The following is a 26,519-nucleotide window of genomic DNA, read 5'->3' on the forward strand; positions in this document are numbered from 1 at the left end:
TAATCACTATGTTGTACACTTGAAACTAATGTGACAATGTCTGTCAGCTATACTCGGGTTTTTAAAATGCTACAATATAAAGGCCTTGAACACAAGTCATTTCAAGATGTGGGAGTAGATGACTTAAGGATGTAGGAGCAAAGCTTTTGGGTGAGGGGATGTATACCTTTGTAATTTTGATAGATATTGCCAAATTGTTCTCCTAAGAAATTGGATCAATTTTCACTCCTGCCAGCAATTATGAAAGGGTCTATTTCACACAGTCTTGCAAATAATGCTTTATTACACTTTTTGAAGCTTGCCAGTTTGAGAGATGAAAAGTATTTCATTGGTAGTTTTAATTTTTAATTGTCATATTATGAGTACAGTGGAGCATTATGTCAAATATAGAAGAACTATTTGTCTTTCTTCTGTAAACTATCTTTTCATGTCCCTTTTCATTGGGGTGATAGGTCTTTTTAAAATTTATTAACAGTAGTTTTCATATATTAGAGAAATCCATTCTTTGTGTGATGCACATGACTTTTGGATCTAAATTTCATGTTCCTATCATTATACTAGAATAATAAAAATCATTTTAATGATAGTATCTCCAGAACTTGCAAGTCTTTCACATTATTTATCTATTTGCATGTAATGATACTCCTTTTGTTTCTTTCCTGTAAGATTATTTCATCTCTGTAATTAATTTACAGTGTTGATGAATTTCAACTTTCAATTTTCCATATTTCTGAGCATCTTTAGAGAACCTTCTGGGATTCTAATCTTACCTCTGAGTACTCCTTCTTAGCAAAAGGCATGTTTCTTTTCTGAATTTTTTTACCCAAATATCTGGAAACAAATTAACTTCTAGACTTCTAAATTTTAGAATTTCACAGTGGCATAGATCTTTCTTTTGAATCTAAGCTATTTGGGCACCTGGATTTTTCTGGGGGTGTGTGACAGCAAGTTGTATTTCTTGAGCTTATTCCTCCTCATGACAATGTCCTAACCCATGGAAATTGTCCTGCTCTAAATTTAGCTCTCCAGCATGGTGTACCTCTCCCTATTTGCTGACCCCCTGGGTCTGTCCCAGAAAGAAACTATTGCACCACTTTTTCCCATGCCTTCCTGTCTACAGATGACTTTTAGTGGATTATGGTTAGCCAAATTCAAATCCTGAAAATATAAAGAACAGATTGTAACTGACAAACTCTTTGTTTTCAAGTTATTTATGTGGCTTTTCAGCAATGACACAAAGTCCTCTTTGTCTCCGAAAAACAGAAAGAACTTCTTAACTCACCAAGTATTTAAATCTACTCAATATGATGGGTAGGCTAATGCATGAATCCTGGCCTGGCACAAAGGAAGTGCTGTGAAAAACCCATTCTCAAGCCATTTATGCTGCTCAGTTTGCCACCATGAAGGGTACTTAGGTAAAAGATTGAGAGGGATTAAAGAATGCTTAAAGGGGGATCCCTGGGTGGCGCAGCGGTTTGGCGCCTGCCTTTGGACCAGGGCGCGATCCTGGAGACCCGGGATCGAATCCCACGTCGGGCTCCCGGTGCATGGAGCCTGCTTCTCCCTCTGCCTGTGTCTCTGCCTCTCTCTCTCTCTCTCTGTGTGACTATCATAAATTAAAAAAAAGAATGCTTAAAGATTTACAGTGGGAATAATTCAAGTAGTTGGAAAATTAAATCTATAAGTAAAAGCATAAGGACCTGTGGTTTTCTAGCCTACAAAAGAGAAGTCTCCAGAGTCCTTTAATAATGTGTTTCTGGGTCATAAAATAAACATGGAAAGAATGATGCTTACATAGTCATCTGGGGACAAGGGAAAATGAACACATGAATGAGGAGGAAGAGTATAGGTTAGAAACCAGATAACACTTTGAATATGCTCTTCATTTAAAAAATACGGACGTGTTCTTTTCTCTACATATATTATACTTTAAGAAAAAGTTAAAAAATGAAACGACTGATTTTTATCTGGGTGGGATGCCTTTATAGATCAAAGAGTAGATGGTTTCATAAAGCTTAGTGATAATGAGTATGGCCTCTGCCATTGGATTTCTTGGATTAAATTCTAGCTCTACTTTCTCCTGTTTGGATGACCTTGGGCAAATCTCTCTCTTCATTTCTCTTAGGCTCATCCCTACCTTCTTTTTTTTTAAGATTTTATTCATCTATTTATGAGAGAGAGACACACACACACACACAGAGAGAGAGAGGCAGAGACATAGGCAAAGGGAGAACCAGGTTCCCTGCTGGGAGCCCCATCTAGGACTCAATCCCAGGACCCCAGGATCATGAACTGAGCCAAAGGCAGATGCCCAACCACTGAACCACCCAGTCACCCCTCATTCCTCACTTTTAAATTAGGTATAATGATAGTGTTGTTATGAGGATTATATGAGATGATGTACATGACCTAGTTAAGATTTGGTTTTGTTTTAAAAAGCAGAACATCCAAATATTAGTAATCTAAAAAAGAGACAAATTACTTTTGTCTCACGAATAATTCTCACTAGGTGCCTAGGGCTCTGACCTGGTGCTCCTGGTATGCAGGTACTGGTTTGTGTGGTTGCTGTACTTCCATATCTAAGTATCTGTCTATCCTAGCCATGTCATTGTCTGCATTCTTGCATTAAGAAGGATAAGGAAAGGCTTTTTTGAGAACACTTCCACTTCCAGGCCATTGGTCAGAATTTAGTTGCATAGTGACACCTAGCCAAGGAAGATTAGGGCACACAGTCTCTTTCCAAGTAGCTATGTACTTAGCCACAAATCATGGGTTCTCTTAATATCAATAAAGGTGAATATAGTTATTGAGGGAGCACATATATTTAGAAATAGCAGCTTCTGCTACAGAGTACAAAATGCTTAGCATAGAGTCTAGCAATAAATAAAAATTCTTATGGTTGTAATCATTGCAAACTCAGATTCATATACCCAGTATCGCATCAGCTATTTACACCTGTGTATTAAGCACCATCTCAACATTTCTAAAACTGAAGTCGTTCTATCGCTTGTTATTCCCTTTCTTCCACTGTTTCTCCTCTCAGAGGACATGGGATGCCTTGCCTAGTCTTGGCTAATGGCTTCACCACTTATCTACCTTGGAGTCTTTCTCTGCTCCCCCTTTTGCTTTGCTCATTAAATCTAATCAGTTTTGGAGACCTATCCACTCTCCTTGGGAGATGTCCCTCAGATACAGTTTCTTTTTTCTACTCTCATTATTCACTACTTTACCTTCACAACTCTTTAGAATGGCTTCGAGGGCCCTTCCTAGTCTGACTCTAATTTATTATTCAACCCAACACGCTTTTCACACTTTGTGTTAAAAAAAAAGCAAATATTTGTATTTTTCTTGTTTTAGGCAAATTTTGAACAAAATGTTTCTTTAATATAGGATTTATTTTTTAACAAAGATTGTGATAAAAAATTTGCATAAGCATTTATTTTTAAATACTGCAGTGAATGTATCAGAAGGACTTTTCCTAATGGGGCATCTCTAATATGTGTCTCAACAAGTAAAACAGTTACCCAGAAAAAAACCCAAAAAGCAAAGAACCCAAAACCATGTATATTCTTTTCATTTATTTTCTTTTCATGTACATCTCCTCTCTAAAACCTATGGACTCTCAGGAAGGTGAGAACATTTCAGAGATATCTGCTTCTGCTCCAACTTCTCCCCATACTTTGTAAAAGATTTGCACATGATCCATAAATGAATTAACCTCTTGTAATAAAAATAAACTTGCTTTGTAAGCAATTAATCCCTAGCTATTTGGTCACTGTAAGTCTTTAATCACTCTCCTTTCTGGTCTGTTAAATGTTCAGGCTCTTATCCTTCACTGTGATCCAAATTTATACAAGACTTTGAATCCAGAGTTTGGAATCTGAATTATCACGTCTGTTTTCTTTATTAACCCAAAATTCTTTAAAACAAAGTGAAAAGGCATTTCCATCAACCTAAGTAAGGAACCTTATGCAGACTCCAGCTATATATATCTAACTAGGCAAGGATAAGAGTTAGGAAATGTTACTTGTTATAAGTTTAGACTCTGGAGTTGGAAGGTTGTGATTCTAGCTCCATCACCCCCTGGTCATGTGACCTTTGGCAAGTGCCTTAGCACCGTGGTGCCTTTCTAAAAAAAAGGGTTAGATTAGTGCTGTCCTGCTCTTGGAGTTCTTGTCTTTGTTTTAAAGATTAAGTGAGTTAATATATGCCAAGCTCTTCGACCAATGCCTGGTTCATAGGAGGTACCAATAAATGGTAGGGTCTCAGGTGCTTAATCCTTGAATTCTATTGTAGGTTGCCAATGAAATACAGAATATTCACAAAACACTATCAAGTAATAATATTATTGATCCTTATATTGCAGATATGGAAATAGGCTCAGAATGGTTAGACATTTTCTTGCCTGTTTCTCAATGCTGAACTCTTTCTACATTATCAGACAGTGGAAATAAGGCTTGAATTTAATTTGAAATTCCAATGGCTGAAACTGTGGAAGGAGCCTCGGTGTCCATTGAAAAATGAATGGATAATGAAGATGTGGTTTATGTATACAATGGAATATTCCTCAGCCATTAGAAATGACAAATACCCACCATTTGCTTCAACGTGGATGGAACTGGAGGGTATTATGCTGAGTGAAATAAGTCAATCGGAGAAGGACAAACTAATATGGTCTCATTCATTTGGGGAATATAAATAATAGTGAAAGGGAATAGAAGGGAAAGGAGAAGAAATGGGTAGGAAATATCAGAAAGGGAGACAGAACATAAAGACTCCTAACTCTGGGAAATGAACTAGGGGTGGTGAAAGGGGAGGAGGGTGGGGGGTGGGGGTGAATAGGTGATGGGCACTGAGGGGAGCACTTGACGGGATGAGCACTGGGTGTTATTCTGTATGTTGGCAAATAGAACACCAATAAAAAATAAATTTATTATTAAGAAAATAATTCCAATGGCTGTGTTTTTCTCAGGGGACTAAAAGAAGAAAAAAATGTCAGGTAAGGTTGAAATTGGTATCTGTCAAATTCACAAATGCTTTAACTTACTCAGGTTCCCTCCTCTCCTTCCCTCAGAATAGTCACAACCAAACTCCTATAATCCTAATTGAACTAATACTGAATTATTTCCTCTCTGAATTATAGCCAATCTTACCCCTGATAATAATAACTTAAAAATTTTCATTCTCTGATTTCTCATTCTTTGTTTTTATGCAATACAATGTGGTTGTTGTCATTATTGAGAACCCAGGTCTACCAATAATACAAAAATTACATTTATTGTGTACCTATTATGTGTCAAAATGTGCTAAATGACTCACATAATTTCATTTAACCCACTCAACAAACAAGTAATCGTTGCCCCAGGGGGGCATTTGACAATGTCTGGAAAAAATTTTGATTGTAACAAGGAGTGGGGGATGTACTCACATCTAACGAATAGAGAGACCAGGGCTGCTGAAAAACACGAGGACAGCTCCTTACAACAAAGAGCGTCCATCAAAAGATGAATGGAGAAAGAAGATGTGGTTGATGTATACAATGGAATATTCCTCAGCCATTAGAAATGACAGGTACCCACCATTTGCTTCGACGTGGATGGAACTGGAGGGTATTATGCTGAGTGAAATAAGTCAATCGGAGAAGGACAAACATATGGTCTCATTCATTTGGGGAATATAAATAATAGTGAAAGGGAATAGAAGGGAAAGGAGAAGAAATGGGTAGGAAATATCAGAAAGGGAGACAGAACATGAAGACTCCTAACTCTGGGAAATGAACTAGGGGTGGTGGAAGGGGAGGAGGGTGGGGGGAGGGGGTGAATGGGCGACAGGCACTGTGGGGGGCACTTGACGGGATGAGCACTGGGTGTTATTCTGTATGTTGGCAAATAGAACGCCAATAAAAAATAAATTTATTATTAAAAAAATGTCAGTATTGCAGAGGTGAGGTAGGCAGTATAAAGCATTACAACCTCTGTATTTATGGTTGGAGAAAGCTCAGAGAGGTTAAATAACTTGCCCAAGGTTATGTAGACTGTAAATGAGAGAGCCAGGTATGGAATCTAGATATATTTAGCTCAAAGTCCATGTTTTCCCCACAAAGAGGCAAAGAGAATTTCAGTTTAGAGAAAGTGAAGATTAGTACACATATAATAACAACCATAAAATTACTTTAAGGTATAATTAAATGAAAATACATGATTGTTAAGTGGAGTGTTTAGCAAAAGCTTCTGACCTTGCTGTGACACCTGAAGTTATGTCTAGAAGACTCGATACAGAGAAATAAGACTAATTGTGTCAGAAAAAAACAGAATCATTTTTTCTTACACTTAATCGCTTTCTTTTTTGTTTCTGAAAGTGTGGTTTCTGGATGTTGAAGCTCTTGAAAAAAGACATGGGCAATCAGATGGAATTATTCAGGTTTCTAGGAAAGAAGATCATCAAAAAATGTTCCATCATGGCTTCACTGAAAATAGACACATTATAATGGATCCAAAATTGATACCAAGGAAGATTTGATATTATGGTGGTAAACTGCCTGAAATACTAAACAAAAAAGCCAGTACCTATAAAATAGGAAAAGCAAAGGGTCTGTTTTGCTGCCCTTTAAAATGGAAAACCTGATCATAATGTAATAGCTGAAAGGAAAATAATAGTCTAAGATGGGAAAACATCAAAAGGAGTTAATTCCAGTCATGTAAGTCCATGTATTAGTCTTCTATTGTTGCTGTAACAAATGACCACAAACATGGTAAAATAAAACAAAAATCTTTCTTATACTTTGGCAGGTTAGAAGCATGCCATGGATCTTGCTGAAATAAAATTGAGGGGTCAACAGGACTGTATTCCCTTCTGGAGTCTCCAGGGGTGAATCAATGTCTTTGCCTTTCCAGTTTCCAGAGACTGCCTACACTTTTGGCATCTTCTTCCATCTCTAAAGCCAGCAAAGTTACACCTCTCCACCTACTCTTCCTAGTCACATCTCCTCTGACTCCCTTCTGCTTTCCTCGTCTACATTTTTTTAAAGATTTTATTTATTTATTCATGACAGAGAGAGAGGCAAGCAGAGGGAGAAGCAGGCTCTGTGCAGGGAGCCCAATGTGGGACTCGATCCCGGGTCTCCAGGATCACACCCCAGGCTGAAGGCAGTATTAAACAGCTGAGCCACCGGGGCTGCCCTCCTCTTCTACTTTTAAGGACCTTGTGATTATGTCAGGCCCACCTAGTTAAGTTATGCTAATCTCCCCATCTCAGGATCCTGAACCTTAATCATATCTGCGAAGTCCCTTCCTGCTACATAAGATAACATATTCACAAGATGTGGTGCTCGTTGTGGGCATCATTCTGCTTGCCACAGCCCATGTAGTTAATATTATAAAACAGTAGACAAAGAATTTTAATTGGAGCTCTGGTAGTACATTTAAAAATTACTTCATGTTAATATATGTACATGGTTAAAGTTGTACTTACCCTACCACCTAAGTCCTTCTTTAGAAGTCGCTACTTTTACAACTTCATTTTTTTTTTTTTTTGTTATTCTGGTGGTTAACTCCATGTCTCCAATAAATCATGTATAATGCGATTTCTTGACTTATCAAATTTGACACTTCCTAGTGTCATCCTGCTATGAGTCATGAGGGTTTACCTCACACAACTCTCACACCTGTCACCACTCCTCATGGAACTTCCCAAGGAAGGGGGTATGGAGATAAATCTATCAGTGCTTTCAGACCAAAAAGTTCTCTTTCATTCTTTCCCACTTGATTAATGGTTTGGCTGCGTAGAGAATGCTAAGTTGGAAAAAAGCTTCCCACAGAACCTTAAAAATATTGCTGTACTATGTGGTGTCGCTAATAAAACAAAAAGGAATCAATGCTTTTTTTTTTTTTATTTATTTATTCATGAGAGCCCACAGAGAGAGGCAGAGACACAGGCAGAGGGAGAAACAGGCTCCCTGCGGGGAGCCTGATGCTGAACTCTATCCCAGGCCTCAGAATGAGCCAAAGGCAGACACTCCACCACCAAGCCACCCAGGAATCCCAGGAATCAATGCTTCTGATTCTAATTTCTGTGTACACAATTGTCTTTCCCAGCCCTCTGTGGAAGCTTTTTAATATCTTTTAACTTTTGGAGTTTTGAAGTTTTATAATAATGTGCCCAAGTGTGGTTCTTTTTAAATTCATACCATTGGTTGCAAGTAGACCCTACCAGATTGGAGACAGGTCCTCCTTTCATCTCCGGAGAATTATCTTATTTTAATTCTTTGATAAATTGCTCTCATCTCTTTAGAATTCTTAATAACTAGACTTTATATTGATTCTCAATTTTGTTGATCTTTTCTTTAGTATTTTCTGTGTAAGGACACTAAAGTTTTACTTAAGGCTCTCTTCTGCTGTTTCCTGGATATTCTTTTTGTTTAGGGGATAATTTTGTTATTTATCTTGGTCTTTCTGTTACACTGCAACCTTCCCTCAGTTTTCTGGTAGTCATTTGTTGCCTATTTCTATTTAAAACTGAGGGAATTAAAAGGTTATGGTGTGTTCTGTATGTGAAGAGGTTTGGTGGCTAGAAGCTTTACATTATAGTTAGAGGGAAGTGAGCCAGCTGCCTTTTCTTCTAGCTAATACTAGAAGGAGAGGGGCTTTGCTTTCTGGCACCAGTGAAATGCCTAACTACAAGTCATTCTGCGTGAGAAGACAGGTGTCTATGTCTTATACAGGTCTTCATTTAATCTCGTTTTCATGTCCACTTTCTCCTGACCTTTCTTCTACCTATAGTCTCTATTCTGAAGCATCTTGATTTCTGCTGGACAAGGTGTTTCCCATATCTGCTGAAGCCTCCTTCTCTCTTATTTTGGGCTAGAGCTTTAGCACAAGAGGTATTCTTTCTCAATTTCCATATTCCAGAAATATGTTAAAGTACTTGTTTTTGTATGCTTCCACTATTTTCTTTTAGTTATTGTGTTTTTATAATTTTAGATAATCCTTATTATAATCTTATGGGGTATACAGAAGAAGAAAAGTGGAAAATAGGCTGAATCTACCATTTTGTGCTGAAATGTAACATAAAATGTTTGGTTGAGGTTGGTGGGGAAAAGCATAGGACCAGTTAGTAAAAAATTGTTAATGATTCTTGATTTTATGTGGAATGGAAAAAGGGATGAGGTTACATAGAAAGAGCATCCTAAGTGATTTGAGACATAAAATTTATGAGTGTTTTTCAGTCCTGCTATTCCTCTCATTTCCAATCATACAGAACTTTTCAAACACATCTAAGAATATAAATTCTCATTTGATGTGAATTCTTTTGCTTCTTAAGTACTTTTATTTTTCTATAGATACTTCTCACAGTTTTGTGCAATAACCTCCAATCAGGTGTCTCAGTTACAGCTTGACTAGGGAAGGAGTACCCCTATGAGTGATATGAAATAGATTTATTGTAGGGATTAGATCGTACAAAGTGTACAAGAACCTGGAGGCACAGAAATCTTAACAGTGATGTTGGAAGATCAGAGAAAAGTTGCTAATCATCATGAAGGGAATCTGGAGAAATAATATTTTTAAGTCCCCTCTGCATATGATGGTGGGCTTGCAGTTAGTGTAGGTCAGCAGGACACATAGGAAAGGAAAATGCAAGCTGAGGTCCACAGGGACAGAGTGGAACCTGAGGAAACAAACTGGAACTCATGTGGCCAGAGGGAACTTGTTTGATGCTCACAACATCTGGATGACCTGAGATTAAAGCTGGTGCCTTTTACATGTTATTGCATGTACACCTAGATTGATTGGTACTCAGAAAACCCAAAGGAGGAGATCTGGTCAGAGCTGGAATCACTGCTGATGGGTAGCTGCTCTTTGTCAGGTGGGCAAGCAGGTCAGAGACAAGGTGTATGAACTGTAGCAGTGCCTGGGGCACAATCTTAATACAGTCTACCATGATTTATCAATTAGACATATCAGGCTTGCTGTTTCTGTTAGATGTCCATGTGGACACAGTGGGAGAAAGTCAGAATTTGTGGTCAGAGAGATTAACACTAGAATCTTAAGGTTTTTTAAAAAGAAGATTTCCATGGTTGATAAGATTTAGAAAAAAGAAAATTAAGAAGACTAGATTTTAGGGGACCAAGGAACTATGAACTTAAGACTTTAGGCTATTGGAGAAGTCATCCAAATGGACATGGAAGTAGTACACTATGATGATAAATATTTTGAAAAACTTGTGCCAAACCCATCTAAGTTAAGTATTGACCAATGACAGTAGATGGCTGAGAATAGGAGCTGACTAACATGTCTCAAAGGAGGAGAGGTTTGTTAGCTTTTATTAGAGGAAGATAAAGAAGAAATGATTTAAAACTAACACGAGGTGCTAAAGAATGCCACTTCTTCTCTAGTAGATAGCCTGTTATGTTTTTCTTTGAAGATATGAACTTCATGTGATTTTGGAGGAGCTATCTATTTTGGTGTTCAGCCTCACAAATTAGTGGACTTATGTCCCAGGCTGGACCAATAGAAAGTTATGGAAAGTGTTTGCATAGAAAGTAACTGGATCAAAGAATAGCTTTATTACCCAAGCTATTCAACTACAGTACTTCTGAATTGTAGATGTACTCTTCAAGATGAGGGTAAAGATGATGTGACCTTGTTATCAGCAGCCATCTTGCCCACTGCCTAGAAGATGGCCATAGAATCCTGAGAAAATTATTTTGAGCAGAGACAAGTAGAAATAATGGCTGAAAGTTGGAATAATAATATTTCTGATATTTGTTTGCATCTTTGAGAATACCTCTCTTCAGTTATATAGGTCCATAATTTTTTAAGGTTATGCTAGATATTAGTCTGAGTCTCTATTACTACTAACCATAAGACTATTAGCTATTAACTTATATACTCCTTCCTATACCCCATCACCATGGCCTTGGACTGTGTGAGTTATAAGAGAACAAAGAGCCTTCATTATAGGTTTGGAGAGAGAAAAGATTCTCCAGGGAAATTGAGGTTTCAGTTAAGACTAAGAGTACAGAATGCTTGCTTACAGTGGGATTGAGTTTTGAAGGCCATGATGAAAAGGGTTCGAAGAGTGGGAAGTCTGAGAAAGAGGGTGACAGGAGAGAAAGTACTGAATAAAGGGGGACTTAATATCAATGCAAGCTCTTTGAAACAATTAACGTGCTAATATACTAACATATAAAATCATATTGCCATGGCTCTTGTGACTGTATATGTAATAAAAATATAGATCAGATTGTGTTTAAAATGCCACTTATATGAGCTATCTAAAGTAGTCAAATTCATAGGAATAGAAAGTAGGAAGGTGGCTGCCAGGACCTTAGGGAGAAAGAGATGGGGAGCTGCTATTTAATGGGTTACAGAATTTCAGTTTTGCAAGATGAAAAGGCTGTGGAGATCTGTTGTACAACACTGTAAATATACTTAATACTGCAAACTGCACACTTTAAAACAACGAAGAATGGTAAATTTTATGTTACTTTTAAAAAAACCCACAAGTTAAAAAAGAATTAATTAATTAGTTCAGCTAATATAACTTACAAGACACTATGAAAAGTTATGATACTGAAGTGGACCTGGAAATAAATAAAGGAATCAATCTTATATTTTAAAAAAATGTCAGAGGAAGCTACATTTTCAGAGAAAGCATAGTGTTGACTAAATACTGAGCTTTAGATAGAGTTTCTGCCTCAGAAAACCAAAATTTAAATTTGAGATGGAGACAGATCAAAGGTCAGGAAGGAGATTGGAAAGAAAATATCACAGATAATAACTAACCGATACCTTAGTGACATAATATGGAACAGACAATTGGAAACAAAGAAGTTGGATTCACTCTAGAATTTCAATGAAGAAAAAAGGAACGAGTGGAAAACAAATAATCAAACAAAACTCAACTCCTGGTAGGAAAATACTACATAGTGTAATTGTTTTTAGGAGAGAGGCCCATAGGAAACTCTGCAATTTGGAGGTTGACATGCTGGATATGAAGAGGATCTGATTGCTAATCTTCCTCAGAGTCAGAGAATATATGTATTTTGCTTAAGCCATTAAAACAAAGTTCAAGGTATTTCCAAGTTGTTTGAGCTGGATCTTATCTTAGAGGTCTAGCTCTCTGTTTACAAATAAAATTGTAGAAAACCTCAGTTTGCTATGATCTGATTTTGATTTTGTTCAGGTTTACAAAACTAGCAAATGGCATAGTTTAACTCCGAGTCTCTGGAGGTTATTCCTGGTCACTTTCCCCAAATGTGTGTCTGGCTATCTGCCCCGCTGTATGACAGGAAATCAGTCTTTATAGGACCACTGGGCTCGCTAGCAGTGGCAGCCAGCCATTAAGGCTTGGCCCTTGCAGGGTCCTTGTTATCAAAAATTGCCAGTAAAAGTGCAGGTAGGTTATTAAAGCTTTAAGAACCCCAGGACAAAATTAAGTAATTATCTTTTTTATTTCATATATCCATGGATTAGAAGGCAGCATATTATAAAGGAAATGGCACTATCCAAAATGATGAGTGTGGAATATCACTTCAAGAATTTAACTCAGAGGTCAGCTCGGGTGGCTCAGCAGTTTAGCGCTGCCTTCGGCCCAGGACGTGATCCTGGAGGCCCGGGATCGAGTCCCACGTCGGGCTCCCTGCGTGGAGCCTGCTTCTCCCTCTGCCTGTGTCTCTGCCTCTCTCTCTCTCTCTGTGTGTCTCTAATGAATGAATAAATGAAATCTTGACAAAAAAAGAATTTAACTCAGAGATCCTCAAAAATGTGTGTCTCAAAGTCACCTAGTTCTAAATATCTTCTAACCCTATATGTTATTTCAATTTTTGGAAAATACACCAGATATTACTGAACTGCCAGGTTAGAAGCAGGCATAAGACATGTTGAATGATAATATAGTCTTCCAACTTGATGTTCACTTTCTTTTTACAAATGGGAAACCAAAGAATCTTCCCCAACATCTTGTCTTCTCTTGTCTTTCTTGACTCTTCTACCTTCTCCTAAGAATCCAAGGTGCTCAAGTTTTAGTTGAAGAAGCAAAATCATTCCATTGTCTCTGAATTAACCTAATAGATAGGATGACCTTGTAATTTATAGCTTAAAATGGGACATTTTGAGGGACATGGGGGCCCTATTGAAATTAGATTGTGATGACTAGCATAAATAGGGGCTGTCCTGGACAAATGGAATATACGGTCACTCTATTTATGCAACAAGATGAGGTTTTAGTCTCTTCCTGAGAGCATCTTCTCAGATCAAACTTAACCATCTGTAAGCATATGAAACGTGGATGGAACTGGAGGGTATTATGCTGAGTGAAGTAAGTCAATCGGAGAAGGACAAATAGTGTATGTTCTCATTCATTTGGGGAATATAAATAATAGTGAAAGGGCATATAAGGGAAGGGAGAGGAAATGCGTGGGAAATATCAGAAAGGGAGACAGAACATAAAGACTCCTAACTCTGGGAAATGAACTAGGGGTGGTGGAAGGGGAGGAGGGCGGGGGGTGGGGGTGACTGGGTGATGGGCACTGAGGGGGGCACTTGACGGGATGAGCACTGGGTGTTATTCTGTATGTTGGCAAAGTGAACACCAATAAAAAATAAATTTATTATTTAAAAAAAAAGAAACAAAATATAATGAAGTTCAGAATTCTCAAAGCTAGAATACTCAAATATTTGGCACTGGGTCTGTGAACTGAGTTGTGAATTTTTCAGCACCACCATTGCTTCAAAGAGAGCTAGATAAAATTAAAATGAAGATGATTAGTTAAGGTTGTTCAATGTTTGTTTCTGATAAGCATTCACATGTTTGCTTATTAAATATTGTTACTGTAGTTTTTTAAAGATGTATTTATTTGAGAGAGAGCATGGTTGAGGTGGGAAGGGTAGAGGCAGAGGGAGACTTAGGCAGACTCTGCGCTGAGTGCAGAGCAGGAAGCAGGGCTAGATCTCACGACCTTGAGACTATGATCTGAGCTGAAACCAAGAGTCAGATGCTCAACTGACCATGCCACCCAGGCACCCTTGTTACTGTATTTTTGTACAGCAAATAGGGAAATAATTTAGAAACATGGTTAAGTATAAGTAAGCAAGTAATATTTCTGATTAGATATGGATTCATATCAGAAAAACTACAAATGATTACTGAAACTGATGCTTATTTTATTTACCTAAAAATTCATATATTCAAGTATATTAAAAATAAGATTATTCAAATATTATTCAAAATTAGACTACATCAGAATGATCCTTGGGAGTGATAATTTAGAACTTATCTTTTGCTTATGAACCTACAGATGGAATAATATAGGTTCTGTTGATAATTCCTAAATTTAAATCTTGTTGAATAGGAAACCAAATATTTTCAAGTTTCTGTAGTATATTTTCAGTCCACTACGGAGCCAGAAATATTATAATATTTCATGTGACATTTTCATTTAAAGCATCTTTGATTGGTATGTGGAGAAGGAAGCCTTACCAAGTTAAGAAAAAATGCCACTTACCTTTTATTTTATTTTATTTTGTAGGTGTACCAAAAATTTTTTAAAGTCTTTTATATTTAGTATAAAATTACAGCAACACCTTGCCAGTACCAAAACCTTCTGGGCCAGATCTCTGAATTGTAATTAGGTGATAAAGGCTTTTAAGTTCTCTAGACAATTTTTACAAAATCTCTGCACTAAATCCATGTCCTTTGCAGTTACTGATTCTACAAAACTGAGCTTATCGACTTTTCATCTTGTGTGTGTGTGTGTGAAAGTATTAAAAAATGTATCTATTTTCTCTGTGAATAGAACATTGAGAACAACAAACTCAAAGGAAGGCAAGAAGAGTTGATAAAAAAGGAGACAGATTTCATATGCATACATTCTTAATGAGATTGATAGTTAATTAAGACTCCAAATCAGCAAGAAAAATTTAAATGATATCCATGAACTACTGCTTAATAAGGACAAGATGTAATTTCTTTTAGAAAGAATTCCATTAAAAAATCAGTATACATGCTTTAACAAGTTGTTGGTATGCAAGTGGAAGGCTTTATTTTTTGGTAAAATTCACTGTCTTCATTCTTCTATACAGCTATCTATATACATGAAATGGTTTTATAATATAGTATAAAATTACACATATTATATGATATATGAATATATAAAAATCTATCTTGGTATAATTTCCCCCCAGAACAAATCCTTTGGACTTGAATACCTGAGACTGTGAATCTGATGAGTGAGAGTATGGGGAAAAAAACCAATAATCCTGGTTCTCTTAGCCCCAGGTTATAGGACTGTTTTCAGCTACTGCTTATTTGAAGTGATATGTCATGTCATTCTCTACTATAGGACTTTAGAAATGCTGATTCAATGTCATGTCCAAGTACATTTCCTTGGGAAGTTGATGAGGGTGAGCTGGGGAACAGGTGTAGTCATGTAGACGGAGTGGTAGACTAGCTTACAAGGTATTTAGGAGACCGATGATTCATCTAGGTTTCAGTTATTAAGAAATACAATACATTCTCCAGAAACAAAGAAAATAAGGAAACTGTTTCATGAGAAGTAACATATTCCTATACTATCCTTCCTGCTTGTCCTTCTCATCAGTGTATTATTAAAATTAAGTTGTTAAATACATTCATCTTTGGGACCATGAAGAGAAGAAGACAATACTATAATAACTTCATCCTGGGGCTAACATTGCCAGGATTCTTTACTCCACACCAAACACATTCCTATTGACAAATTTCTTTTCCCATTCAAATTATGAATGAATCATTGAGTTGTTGGTATAACCTCTGAATCATTTTGCTAGTGTGAAAATATGCTGTTCAGAGTTGTTTACATTCTTTCCCTTCATTTCTTTTGGAGATATAAGCAAGTTGGATCAGGCTAGGGGAATCTGTGGCCAGCAATCCATTTCTCCATGCTGAAGCTAAGTGCCTTTTACCAGGACCACTCCTTGACAATACTGCTATTGAGATTTTATAACAACAGATCCACTTGGCCAGGTGCTTGTGGCTAATGAATACCATTTGCATACAAGATGGAATATTTTACCTTCTTTCTGGTATGTCAAGCCCTGGGGATCTGTGTGTACCATAAGCACCAGGCTTTAGTCTCTGGTGAGGAGATCATGGTAATTCATTGACCTGCCAAAGTTCTTAGCACTTCTTTTAGATCTTAAGTCACAGTGTTAGTGTTACCTGGTGAAAAACAGGGAGATTCTTACCATCACTTTCCTTGTATCTTCAGGACACATAAAAAGAGAGGAGTAGGAGGTGAGAGGTGGGGGTGGAAAGAGGTTGAAATGACACAAAACAACACATTCTTCTCTCATCTGAATCTTAATATGGTGGAGATGGAGTGATCTTAGAGACTGGTTGGAAGTGTTTTCAAATACCAAAGTCACAACTTAAGTCTTTCAAAAAATAAAGTACTGCTTTGCAGATTTATTTGTTTGTTTTTGGTAAGGCAGAGGGTATTACTGCTACTGCCCTCAATATAACTTCTCACTTTCATTTCATTACCATTCTTCAGTAGGGGAAAGAAAGGCTACATATAGTTAGTATGCTGGGAATTTCATATGCCTGGTCTTATCCATGCCACAGCCCATAAGTGACTTACTGTTTCATAATTCTGTCTGAGATGCTCTTCACCCCTTGCCTGCCTGGAAAAAGAAAGCTGCTTATTCTTCAAAGCAAAGCTCCAACATCACTTCCTTTCTACCAGCAGCTCGCCTCCCCCAACCTAGCAGAACTTCGCTCTCCCTTCTCAGCTCTTGATGGCACCAGATGCTGCCAGTATGATGCTTATCACCTTGTGCTTCAGTTGGTTATATGCAAATCTCTCCCTCCTACTAGAGAATGAGCTCTTCAAAGGCAAAAACTGTTCTCTTTGCTGATGTATCTCCAGAGCCTCACAGACTATTTCTCTAGTGCCTGGTAATGCCCAATAGATGCTAGTGTGACAACCAGTACTGGTGCCTGCTCTGATATTCTTAACTCTACACCAGGTTATTTCTGAAATAGAAACCAACTAACCAATCCACAAAACAAAAACATAATTGCTGGCTTTATTACTTTTCTAATTTGTATTCTTTACTTAACTTGAGCATGGTTTTGTGAGTGGGTTTAAGAAAGGGGTTGGGGCAATATAAAAAAAAAAAAAAAGAAAGGGGTTGGGGCAAGACAGGGTAGGGCACGTTTCTGAATTTATTTTCTGGGCAACTGCTTCTTAGACTTCAGTATGAGTCACTTAAGTCACAGAAATCTACATTGTGAATACATTGTGAAACTTTTAAAAGCTAAAAAAATATAGGAGTTTCAGATGAAAGGTGTGAGCTGTTGGGAAATTAACAAGTGGAATGAATAATACACCTTGAAGTTGTACTTTTTTCAAAACCCTCACTAAAAGGATCCAAAGGAACTTCTCTCTGTCCTTATATAAAGCCATCTTTCTGTTTCTTCTCCTTTTCCTCCCACCTTCCTTCTCCTTCTGCTTTTCTTTTTCACCATCCTTCATCTCGTCTCTGTTTTATATGCTCTCTTTCTCTCCTTTTTTTGTTCCTAGAAGTTTATTTTTAAGAAGCTGGCAATGGTGATCGCAAGTTGGCAAATCAAATGAGAGGAAGATTATGGAGAAATCGGTGCAATCTAGGCTATGACTATATGAGGAAAATATTTCTTACTTGGTTTTATTTTTCTGTGTTTCAAAATGCATTTCTTTGTTTTTGTCTAGGTGATATTGTCACATAGACCAAAATCCAAAACCAGAGAAGGGAATATAGAGAAAAATCTTCCTCCCACATCTACCCTTTAGCTATTCAGTTTCCTCTGGTCAGAAAGGCAAGATCAAGTTTCCTCTGTGTCCTTCCAAAGATATTTTCTGCCTATACATATAAACACTCACTCATACACTCACACACATATATTCTTTTTCTCTTATTTTACATACATGGAAACACATATATTGCACCTTAATTTTTCTGCATGTTGGTTATTTTAATTTTTTGATGGCTGTAAGGCATTCCATCATGTGAATATATTCTAATGCATTTAGCTAGTTGCTTATTTTAAGATATTATTTATTTATTTATTTATTTATTTATTTATTTATTTATTTAAGAGAGAGAGAGAGCATGAGTGTGGAGCCCAATGTAGGGCTTGATCCCATGACCCCCAGATTATGACCTGAGCTGAAACCAAGAGTTGGACACTTAACACACTGAGCCACCTAGGTGCCCCCAGCTAGTTACTTATTGATGGACATTTAGGTTATTTCTAATATCATGTTGTTACAAGTTATGCTAATAAATTACCTTGTCCATATGCTATTTCACGCATGTTCAGGTATTTCCATATTCAAAGATAAAGAACTTTTGATCAAAAGAAATGTATGTTAATAATTTTCATAGATGCCAAAGTGCCCTCTGCTCTCCCTATCTTACAGTAGACTTTTAAACTTTTTGATAACTCCTACTCTGACTCATGGGGTTTCTATAAAGCATAATTATTTTTTATTAAATATTCCATTACCTAATTCTTAAGATAAAAAGCATTTGCTTTTAGTGCTTTTATAATGTTTAAATTTTAATAAAGTAATCAAATGAAAGAACTGAATCTATATTGGAGACCGTGTCCAAAGAACTCAGTTGAAAAGTAAAAAAGATAGGATTCAACGAGTTATTTTGTTTACATAATCCTGAACCATTAATGTGAGGCTTTTGTTTTACTGACTTGGCAAACTTAACTGATCATTTAGGCTTAGACTGAAGTTCTTAATTTCACAGTAGTCCAAAAAAATATCATTTTATATCTATTTATTTTCACAGTTATTTTCTATTTAATTCAATAAATATTACTATCTAAAATGTGTTAGACAAGATTGGGAGATTCAGGACAAATATGACGGTCTGCCAATTCAGGGGTTCACAGTTTAATAAGTGACATTGAAATAGACTTCCAAAACTTACTGTAGTCAGGAAATACTGAAAGCACTTGCTTGTAATTTTAAAAATGGCTATTAAGGAAACCACTGTTATAAGGAGGTGAAAAAAAATCTCAACCAGAAAATCATCTCCATTTCAATTGACCAATTGATAAGTATTCATAATTCTCTTCCTGGTGCTGAGGCAAATTGCATCACCTCTTGCCACAGAGCAACATGAAATAAAAGCTATAAAATGCTTCACCCCTTTTGACCTGGTAATTGCTATAATTAGGCAATTTTTTTATAGTTTGGAAGTAGTTGGTCAATCTAGCCCGGTCAATGCAATTATCTACCTTTAAAGGACAAAACAACCAATTGAAAGATCAATGTTTGCAATTTTCATGGGGTAGCCTTGCACTGACCCTGCACCATCTTATCCTTGAGTTAATATTTATTGTATGATTAGATTATAAACAGAATCATGAACACTTGAAATTTACATATTACACAACAGAAATTGTATGATGTTGGTCTACTTAATGAAGTTTTTGTGAAATTCCTGTTTCTTGATTAAGCAACATTAGATCTTATGCAATGAACAATTTGTTCCATCTTGCTTGGTAACAGTTTTGTCCCATGACTATGTTTTAAGTAGAAATTACAATCGGTTTAATTATTGTTGTCTGCCATTGTTAATGTTGTGCAACTTTGATCTTAGTACTGTGATCTAATAGGGCCAGTTCAGCCTTATTTCAAAACTCATGCATTGAACAAATACTAATTAGCACTTATTATATGCCAAAATGATACCTGGATATTAAGATAATAGCTGGGTTTTAGGATGTAGAACTTTTGGCATGGCAGAGAAGACAAAATAAACAGCTGGATGAATAAGATAATTACAAATTTGGATAACTATTTTGAAGCCAACAGCTAAGAGATGAGAGAGAAAGTACCTGAAGTAACCAGTAGCAGTCAGAGAAGGCCTCTGAGGAGTTCACAGTTGACCATGGACCACAAGTTCGAGAATGAATGGGTTCTACAATTTTGGGAAGAGTAGTCTAGGCAGAGATAATAAATGTTAAGCCAAGAAAGAGAGCTTGACCTTTTCTGGGAGAAAGATGACAGTACATGACTTTTCTGGAAACACTCAACTAGTTAGTGCTAGAAGACATAGGGCTCACTTTGTGTAACATCATCAAACATATCTGATAGAAGGTAGAAGAGATTCATCATTCACCCCTTCATTTATTTAATATGTTCCACTGGAAATACAAAAATCAAAACAGCAAAACCACTGCCTTGACATCTGATATTTTCAGGAGTTAAATTACCTTTTAATAAGTTTATATTCTTACTGTTTTCTTCATATTGAAATATTCACTTTTTGAAGTATAAAGCACACGATGAAATCTTTAAGTTTTGCATGATATTAATCCTGGGTACAAAGAAGATTCCAATTGCTAATAGGTCATAAACTCCGACTTTTTAAAAGATTAATATGAAAAAATTTAAAGATTAATATGTAAATTGGACATCACTCTACAAATTATGCTTTTCTTAGCCCCAGCTGAACCAGAGGTGGACATCTCATCCATGATGGGCCAGGCAGACTATCACATGATGAATGGAACCTAAACTGAAAGATTCAGTAGAGGGGGTGAGAGCCTTTGCATGCCAAAGCCACAAACCATGTAAAATTTAGGTAGAACCATATAAAGCACAGAGAGCCAGTTTGAAGAAAGTGGCAAGAAAATATGGCAAGGGATCCCTGGGTGGCGCAGCGGTTTAGCGCCTGCCTTTGGACCAGGGCGCGATCCTGGAGACCCGGGATCGAATCCCACGTCTGGCTCCTGGCATGGAGCCTGCTTCTCCCTCTGCCTGTGTCTCTGCCTCTCTCTCTCTCTCTGTGTGACTATCATAAATTAAAAAAAAAAAAAAAAAGAAAGAAAATATGGCAAAAATGCAAAGAAGCAGCACTAAGACCATGTGCCTCATTGAGAAATAGAGTTGTGTGCTTCCAGATCTTCCAAACTTCATGTGTAGGATTGCTGTAAGATTGACAGAAAAGGTCAATAAAAGGTCCTGCCATGGACCATTTAAAGTATGTGGGGTCCACATATTACAAACTCACACAAGGAAAATTACGTCACTAGAGAACTCAAGGGCACTTCTAAAATTCAGTAGCCAATACTCCACATTGGCACAGCAAGACCCTAAATTCTGAACATTCAGTCTTGTGACTAACACAACTAATGCTTCAGTCCTAATAGAAATGCTTCTCTGTATCTTCTGCCCTGTGTCTTTGAAAACAAAAGCAGTGGTACCAGTTGTTGTGTCTCTTTGATGTCAGAGACAGGCATTGCTTCAAAATACAGGGCATCCTGGGGCAGGTAGAGGCTTTTGAGTAAGAGAAAAGACTGGCTTACCTTGTCAAATGTTTGTCTAAACCAGCATGAGTGCAATAGGATTGTTGCACAAGAAAATGTCATTTACAATAGTGCAGGATGTATATTTTTTTGTTTTTTTCGAATGTTCCAATTTGTGACTCCAGAGGAATTCACAAATTAGCATAGTATTAGAATAGTTGTACATGGTGGAAAAGGATCATTTTATAATATTAAACAATTCATATCATTTATAAATGTATATAAATGTGTTGTAACATACATAATACTATTTTTTATATAACTAAGAGGTTCTAGATATTGTAAAAAGAGTTGATGAAATATAAATTTTATGGATTGATATGAAATTAGTATATTTTGTAGTATTTTTTGTGGAGTAATAATTTTCATATGCAATCTTAAATTTTAAGTTATGGGATATAAAATCCTTGGTTCACTTCTGAGTTATTGACACTTCCTGTTGCCACTGCCTCATAAGAACAATGGTTGTCCAAGTTGAAACAAACAATATTATTTAAGAACTACAGTGACTCAAGTGTGGTTTGTCTAATTAAGCATTACCATCGATAAAACATATTAAGTGAATATTTAATAATAATAATAAAAAACAAAACTGCTGATTATGTTGTCATAAAGTTGACAACATAATCAGCAGTTTTGCTGGAACAAAAGCAAGAATTAATTTTTTAGAGTAAATGTTATTTATTGTTTATATACATTTTAGTAGTCATCCAAACATCTGCTGACCAGCAATAAACCCAGATATGTATAATAATAATTAAATTCATTTATATGTGATATCTTGCTAACTTTCAGTCATAATAGACCATAGGTTTACATTTAAAAGTTATCAGGTTTGTCGACTAGAAAGAGCAAATATATCTTACTTAACAAATATATTAGTATTTTGACTTACCACTTTTAAATATTTGCTCATATGGTGTATAAGTCTTCATTGTACTCTTGTGCCATGTGCTACAGATATCAGGGTGGGCCTGCTTCTGACCAACTTTTACTTTTTTCTGGTTGAGATCCCTGTTGTGTCATTTCTATGAGACTCTTTGTATCCTTTTAACAACACTGCAAGTTTTTGACTTGGGCTAGTTTGAGTAGGTTTCGGTTTTTTGCACGAGAGTTCTATCTAAGCAATCACAGAGGCCCATTTCATTTCTCATGGAGGTGAAAATAAATTGGTTCTCACATGAATAAAAATCATAATCTGATCTTTATTTAATTTGATCTTATCAAATTATGATCTTTATCTTGAGCCTTTTTAAGAAATCAGGACTTTTGAAAAAGACCAATGATTCTGCCAAATTTATTAGTACATGTACTTCAGTTTCTCTGGATATTTGGATTGATTTTAAGTGTACTATAGAAATGAAACAGGCAAAAAAATAACAATTTTATTTTTAATTAAGCTCCATTATTTTATTTTTTATTTTCTTAAAGATTTTATTTATTTATTCATGAGAGACAGACAGAGAGAGAGGCAGAGACATAGGCAGAGGGAGAAGCAGGCTCCATGCAGGGAGCCTGATGTGGGACCTGATCCTGGAACTCCAGGATCCTGCCCTGAGCCCAAGGCAGACGCTCAACCACTGAGCCACCCAGGCACCCCAAGCTCCATTATTTTAATAGAGAAAACAGCTTGATGTATTATAAAATATATTAAAGAGCAAAATGATATTAATGGTATTTGACTTCAGACAGAAAACTAAACAATAATAGAGAAGAACTTTGTGTAAAATATAAACACTATTCAAAAAGAAATCTAAAACAAGAAAAGAAATCTAACTCTGTTTTATTTTGTTTTGTTTGTTTGTTTTAATTTAAGCACAAATTTCAAAGTGAAAATCCAAGAGAAACATTTCCTCTATTTATTTTCCTGGTTAAAACCAAATTGTTCACTGTTTGGAAAATGTTCTCTAATTTAGAGTCAGAGAATTCTTAGATCTGAAAAGATCTTTATACAGTTCTCTAAGTCCACCCTGAGCTTAGAATGCTATACTGATTTGGCCAATGTTACCCAGACCATAAAGGGAAACTTAAAATATGTTTGTATTTGGATTATTAAGTATACTCTTTGTACTTTGGTTAAATTTAAAAAAAATAAGTGATTATTAGAGAGAAGAAAGAGGGTTAATGACCAATTTTAGAATCCATTTCTGCTCTTGTTACTCATGAGGGCACTGCTGTGATATTGAGAAGGGAAAGTTTAAAGAAAGGAAAGATACATGGCATTAAATTTAGATTTAAATATATTTTGATTCCACCTAGTTCTGTGCATTCATTCAGATGTGATGCCGATATTCAGATCCTGTCATTTGGTGCCTGAATGCATGGAGAGCTAATCTTGGTATGAAAAGGGGGAGAATTGTTGACGTTTTATGAAGATTTATTTTTTGTAGAGTCACTATTTCAACTCCTTTCTTTTCCCTTCCTCCTCAATGGAGTTAACCATTTTAATGAACTATTTTATTACTTCCTTCCTTCTAAGGTGAATCCTTGCTCTTATATTCTGAAATCCCTCCATTGTGTAACTTTTCAGGGACCTCTCTTTTTACATACTTTCTTCTTATCTCTCTCTAGAAGGTCTTTCCCATCAATATTTAAATGTCTTTATATTTCTCCCATCATTAAACGTAAGCAAGCAATCAACCTCCTCTATCTCACCAAATGGATATTCCCTTCCCTTCTTCTCAGGGCCATGCTAACCACTTGCTCATGCTCCATTCATTCCTTAATGAATTTCATCTCAGCTTGACACTCCCTGACTCACCTAACTCTTACTCCTTATCCCAAATTCCTTCACAGAAATTGCTCTCTAATGAATTACCACTGGCTGCCTACCTGCTAAATCCCAAGGATATTTTTCAGTCCTTACCTGTCTTGGTCTCTAGTGTTTCCTAGAGTGTTACATCTAGGAAAAATCTTCTACGTCATCTCCTCTAGCCCCCTCCAATCAATCATACAAAAACTGGAGATATGAGTCAAGGCATCCTCCTTCCTCATCACTCTCAGCAGTGCTTCTATAGTGAAGGGAAATAAATGAAATGTCATGTTGCCAAAAGACTTCACTATTCATCTGCCCATCTCTCTACCAGGAGAAATAAGTGAAAATTCATGATAGTGAAAGTGAAATGCTTTCAACAGGAGGTCAGGGAGAAAATGACTTTGGTCTGCCTGTCTAATGAGTCTCATTTATGAACTTTATGGGAGCTAGGTTTTTTTTAAAAGTGTGTAATTCTATAATTTTGAAATTAATTTATTTTTACAAAGAAGAATAGATATTAAAGAATCAAGAAAGATCTTGGGATCTGGAGAGTGGCTGGCGGGGGTGGGTGGTGCTGAGCAGGCAGCCGTGGACACCAGGTCTGTTCTCAGAGTGATGGGCCTTGGAGACTGAGCTGATTGGAGGAGGCTGATTGGAGGCTTATTCATCTATAATCACAAGGGGGAGGTGCTCCTCTCCCAGGTCTACCGAGATGACACCGGGAGGAATGCAGTGGATGCTTTCGGGTCAATGTTATCCACACCCTGGCAGCAGGTGTGCAGCCCCATCACCAACATCGCTCGCACCAGTTTCTTCCATGTTAAGCGGTCCAACATCTGGTTGGCAGCTGTCACCAAGCAGAATGTCAATGCTGCCATGGTCTTTGAATTCCTCTATAAGATGTGTGACGTAATGGCTGCCTACTTTGGCAAGATCAGCGAGGAGAATATCAAGAACAATTTTGGGCTCATATATGAGCTGCTGGATGAGATCCTGGACTTTGGCTATCCACAGAATTCAGAGACAGGAGCACTGAAAATCTTCATCACTCAGCAGGGTATCAAGAGCCAGCATCAGACAAAAGAAGAGCAATCCCAGATCACCAGCCAGGTGACTGGGCAGATTGGTTGGCAGTGGGAGGGCATCAAGTATCGCCGGAATGAGCTCTTCTTGGATGTGCTGGAAAGTGTGAACCTCCTCATGTCCCCACAGGGGCAGGTGCTAAGTGCCCATGTGTCAGGACCGGGTGGTGATAAAGAGCTACCTGAGTGGCATGCCTGAATGCAAGTTTGGGATGAATGACAAGATTGTCATTGAGAAGCAAGGCAAAGGCACAGCTGATGAAACAAGCAAGAACGGAAAGCAATCAATTGCCATCGATGACTGCACCTTCCACCAGTGTGTGCGACTCAGAAAGTTTGACTCTGAACGCAGCATCAGCTTCATCCCACCAGATGGAGAGTTTGAGCTAATGAGGTATCGCACCACCAAGGACATCATCCTTCCTTTCCGGGTGATCCCAGTAGTGCGAGAACTGGGACGCACCAAGCTGGAGGTCAAGGTGGTCATCAAATCCAATTTCAAACCCTCTTTACTGGCTCAGAAGATTGAGGTGAGGATCCCAACTCTACTGAATACAAGCGGGGTACAGGTGATGTGCATGAAGGGGAAGGCCAAGTGCAAGGCCAGAGAGAACGCCATCGTGTAGAAGATAAAGCGCAGTGGCAGGCTTGAAGGAATCGCAGATCAACGCAGAGATTGAACTTCTGCCCGCCAATGACAAGAAGAAATGGGCTCGACCCCCCATTTCCATGAACTTTGAGGTGCCATTCGCACCCTCTGGCCTCAAGGTGCGCTACTTGAAGGTGTTTGAACCGAAGCTGAACTACAGCTACCATGATGTCATCAAATGGGTGCACTACATTGGCCACAGCGGCATTTATGAGACCCGCTGCTAGCTGCCTAGTAGCAGTGCAGCCTGCCTCCCTACCCGCCCTTTTCCACAGGTCTGGGTGCCCTGGGCCACCACACTCCAGTGTCTCCTACCTCCTGCTTTGCTGCCTTCCCTTTGCACCAGCCCCTGAGTCTAGGTCTGGACCAATCACGTTGCAAGAGGGACTGGTGGAACAGTCCCTGGGCTCCCTGGCTCACTGGGCTCCCTGGGCTCCCTGGGCTCCCTGGGCAGGGTGGTTTCTGGGACTCCTACTCCACCATCCATCTGTCAGCCCTGGCCCAGTGCCAGGCTCTGTGTTCTGTGACCAAAGCCAGGTGGGCTCCCTCTCCTCCTCTCCCCTGTGGCCACATCTCTCTGGAGCGGGAGGGTTGGCTGCCCCTCACCTCGGAGCTCCCCCAAAGGCCAGTAACGGATCCCCAGCCCTCAATCCCTATTCTGCTTTGGGATAGTGTGAGCTTC

At 37.7% G+C, this 26,519-nt stretch overlaps 1 pseudogene; it reads left to right on the top strand.

The window, feature by feature from the left end:
- Positions 1 to 36: 36 nt before the first annotated feature.
- Positions 37 to 26,215, top strand: LOC112641974 (AP-2 complex subunit mu-like; annotated as a pseudogene).
- The last annotated feature ends 304 nt before the right edge of the window (positions 26,216 to 26,519 follow it).

The sequence above is a fragment of the Canis lupus genome, chromosome 13 (genome assembly GCF_003254725.2).
Source record: "Canis lupus dingo isolate Sandy chromosome 13, ASM325472v2, whole genome shotgun sequence".
In the NCBI taxonomy this organism is placed as follows: Eukaryota; Metazoa; Chordata; class Mammalia; order Carnivora; family Canidae; genus Canis; species Canis lupus.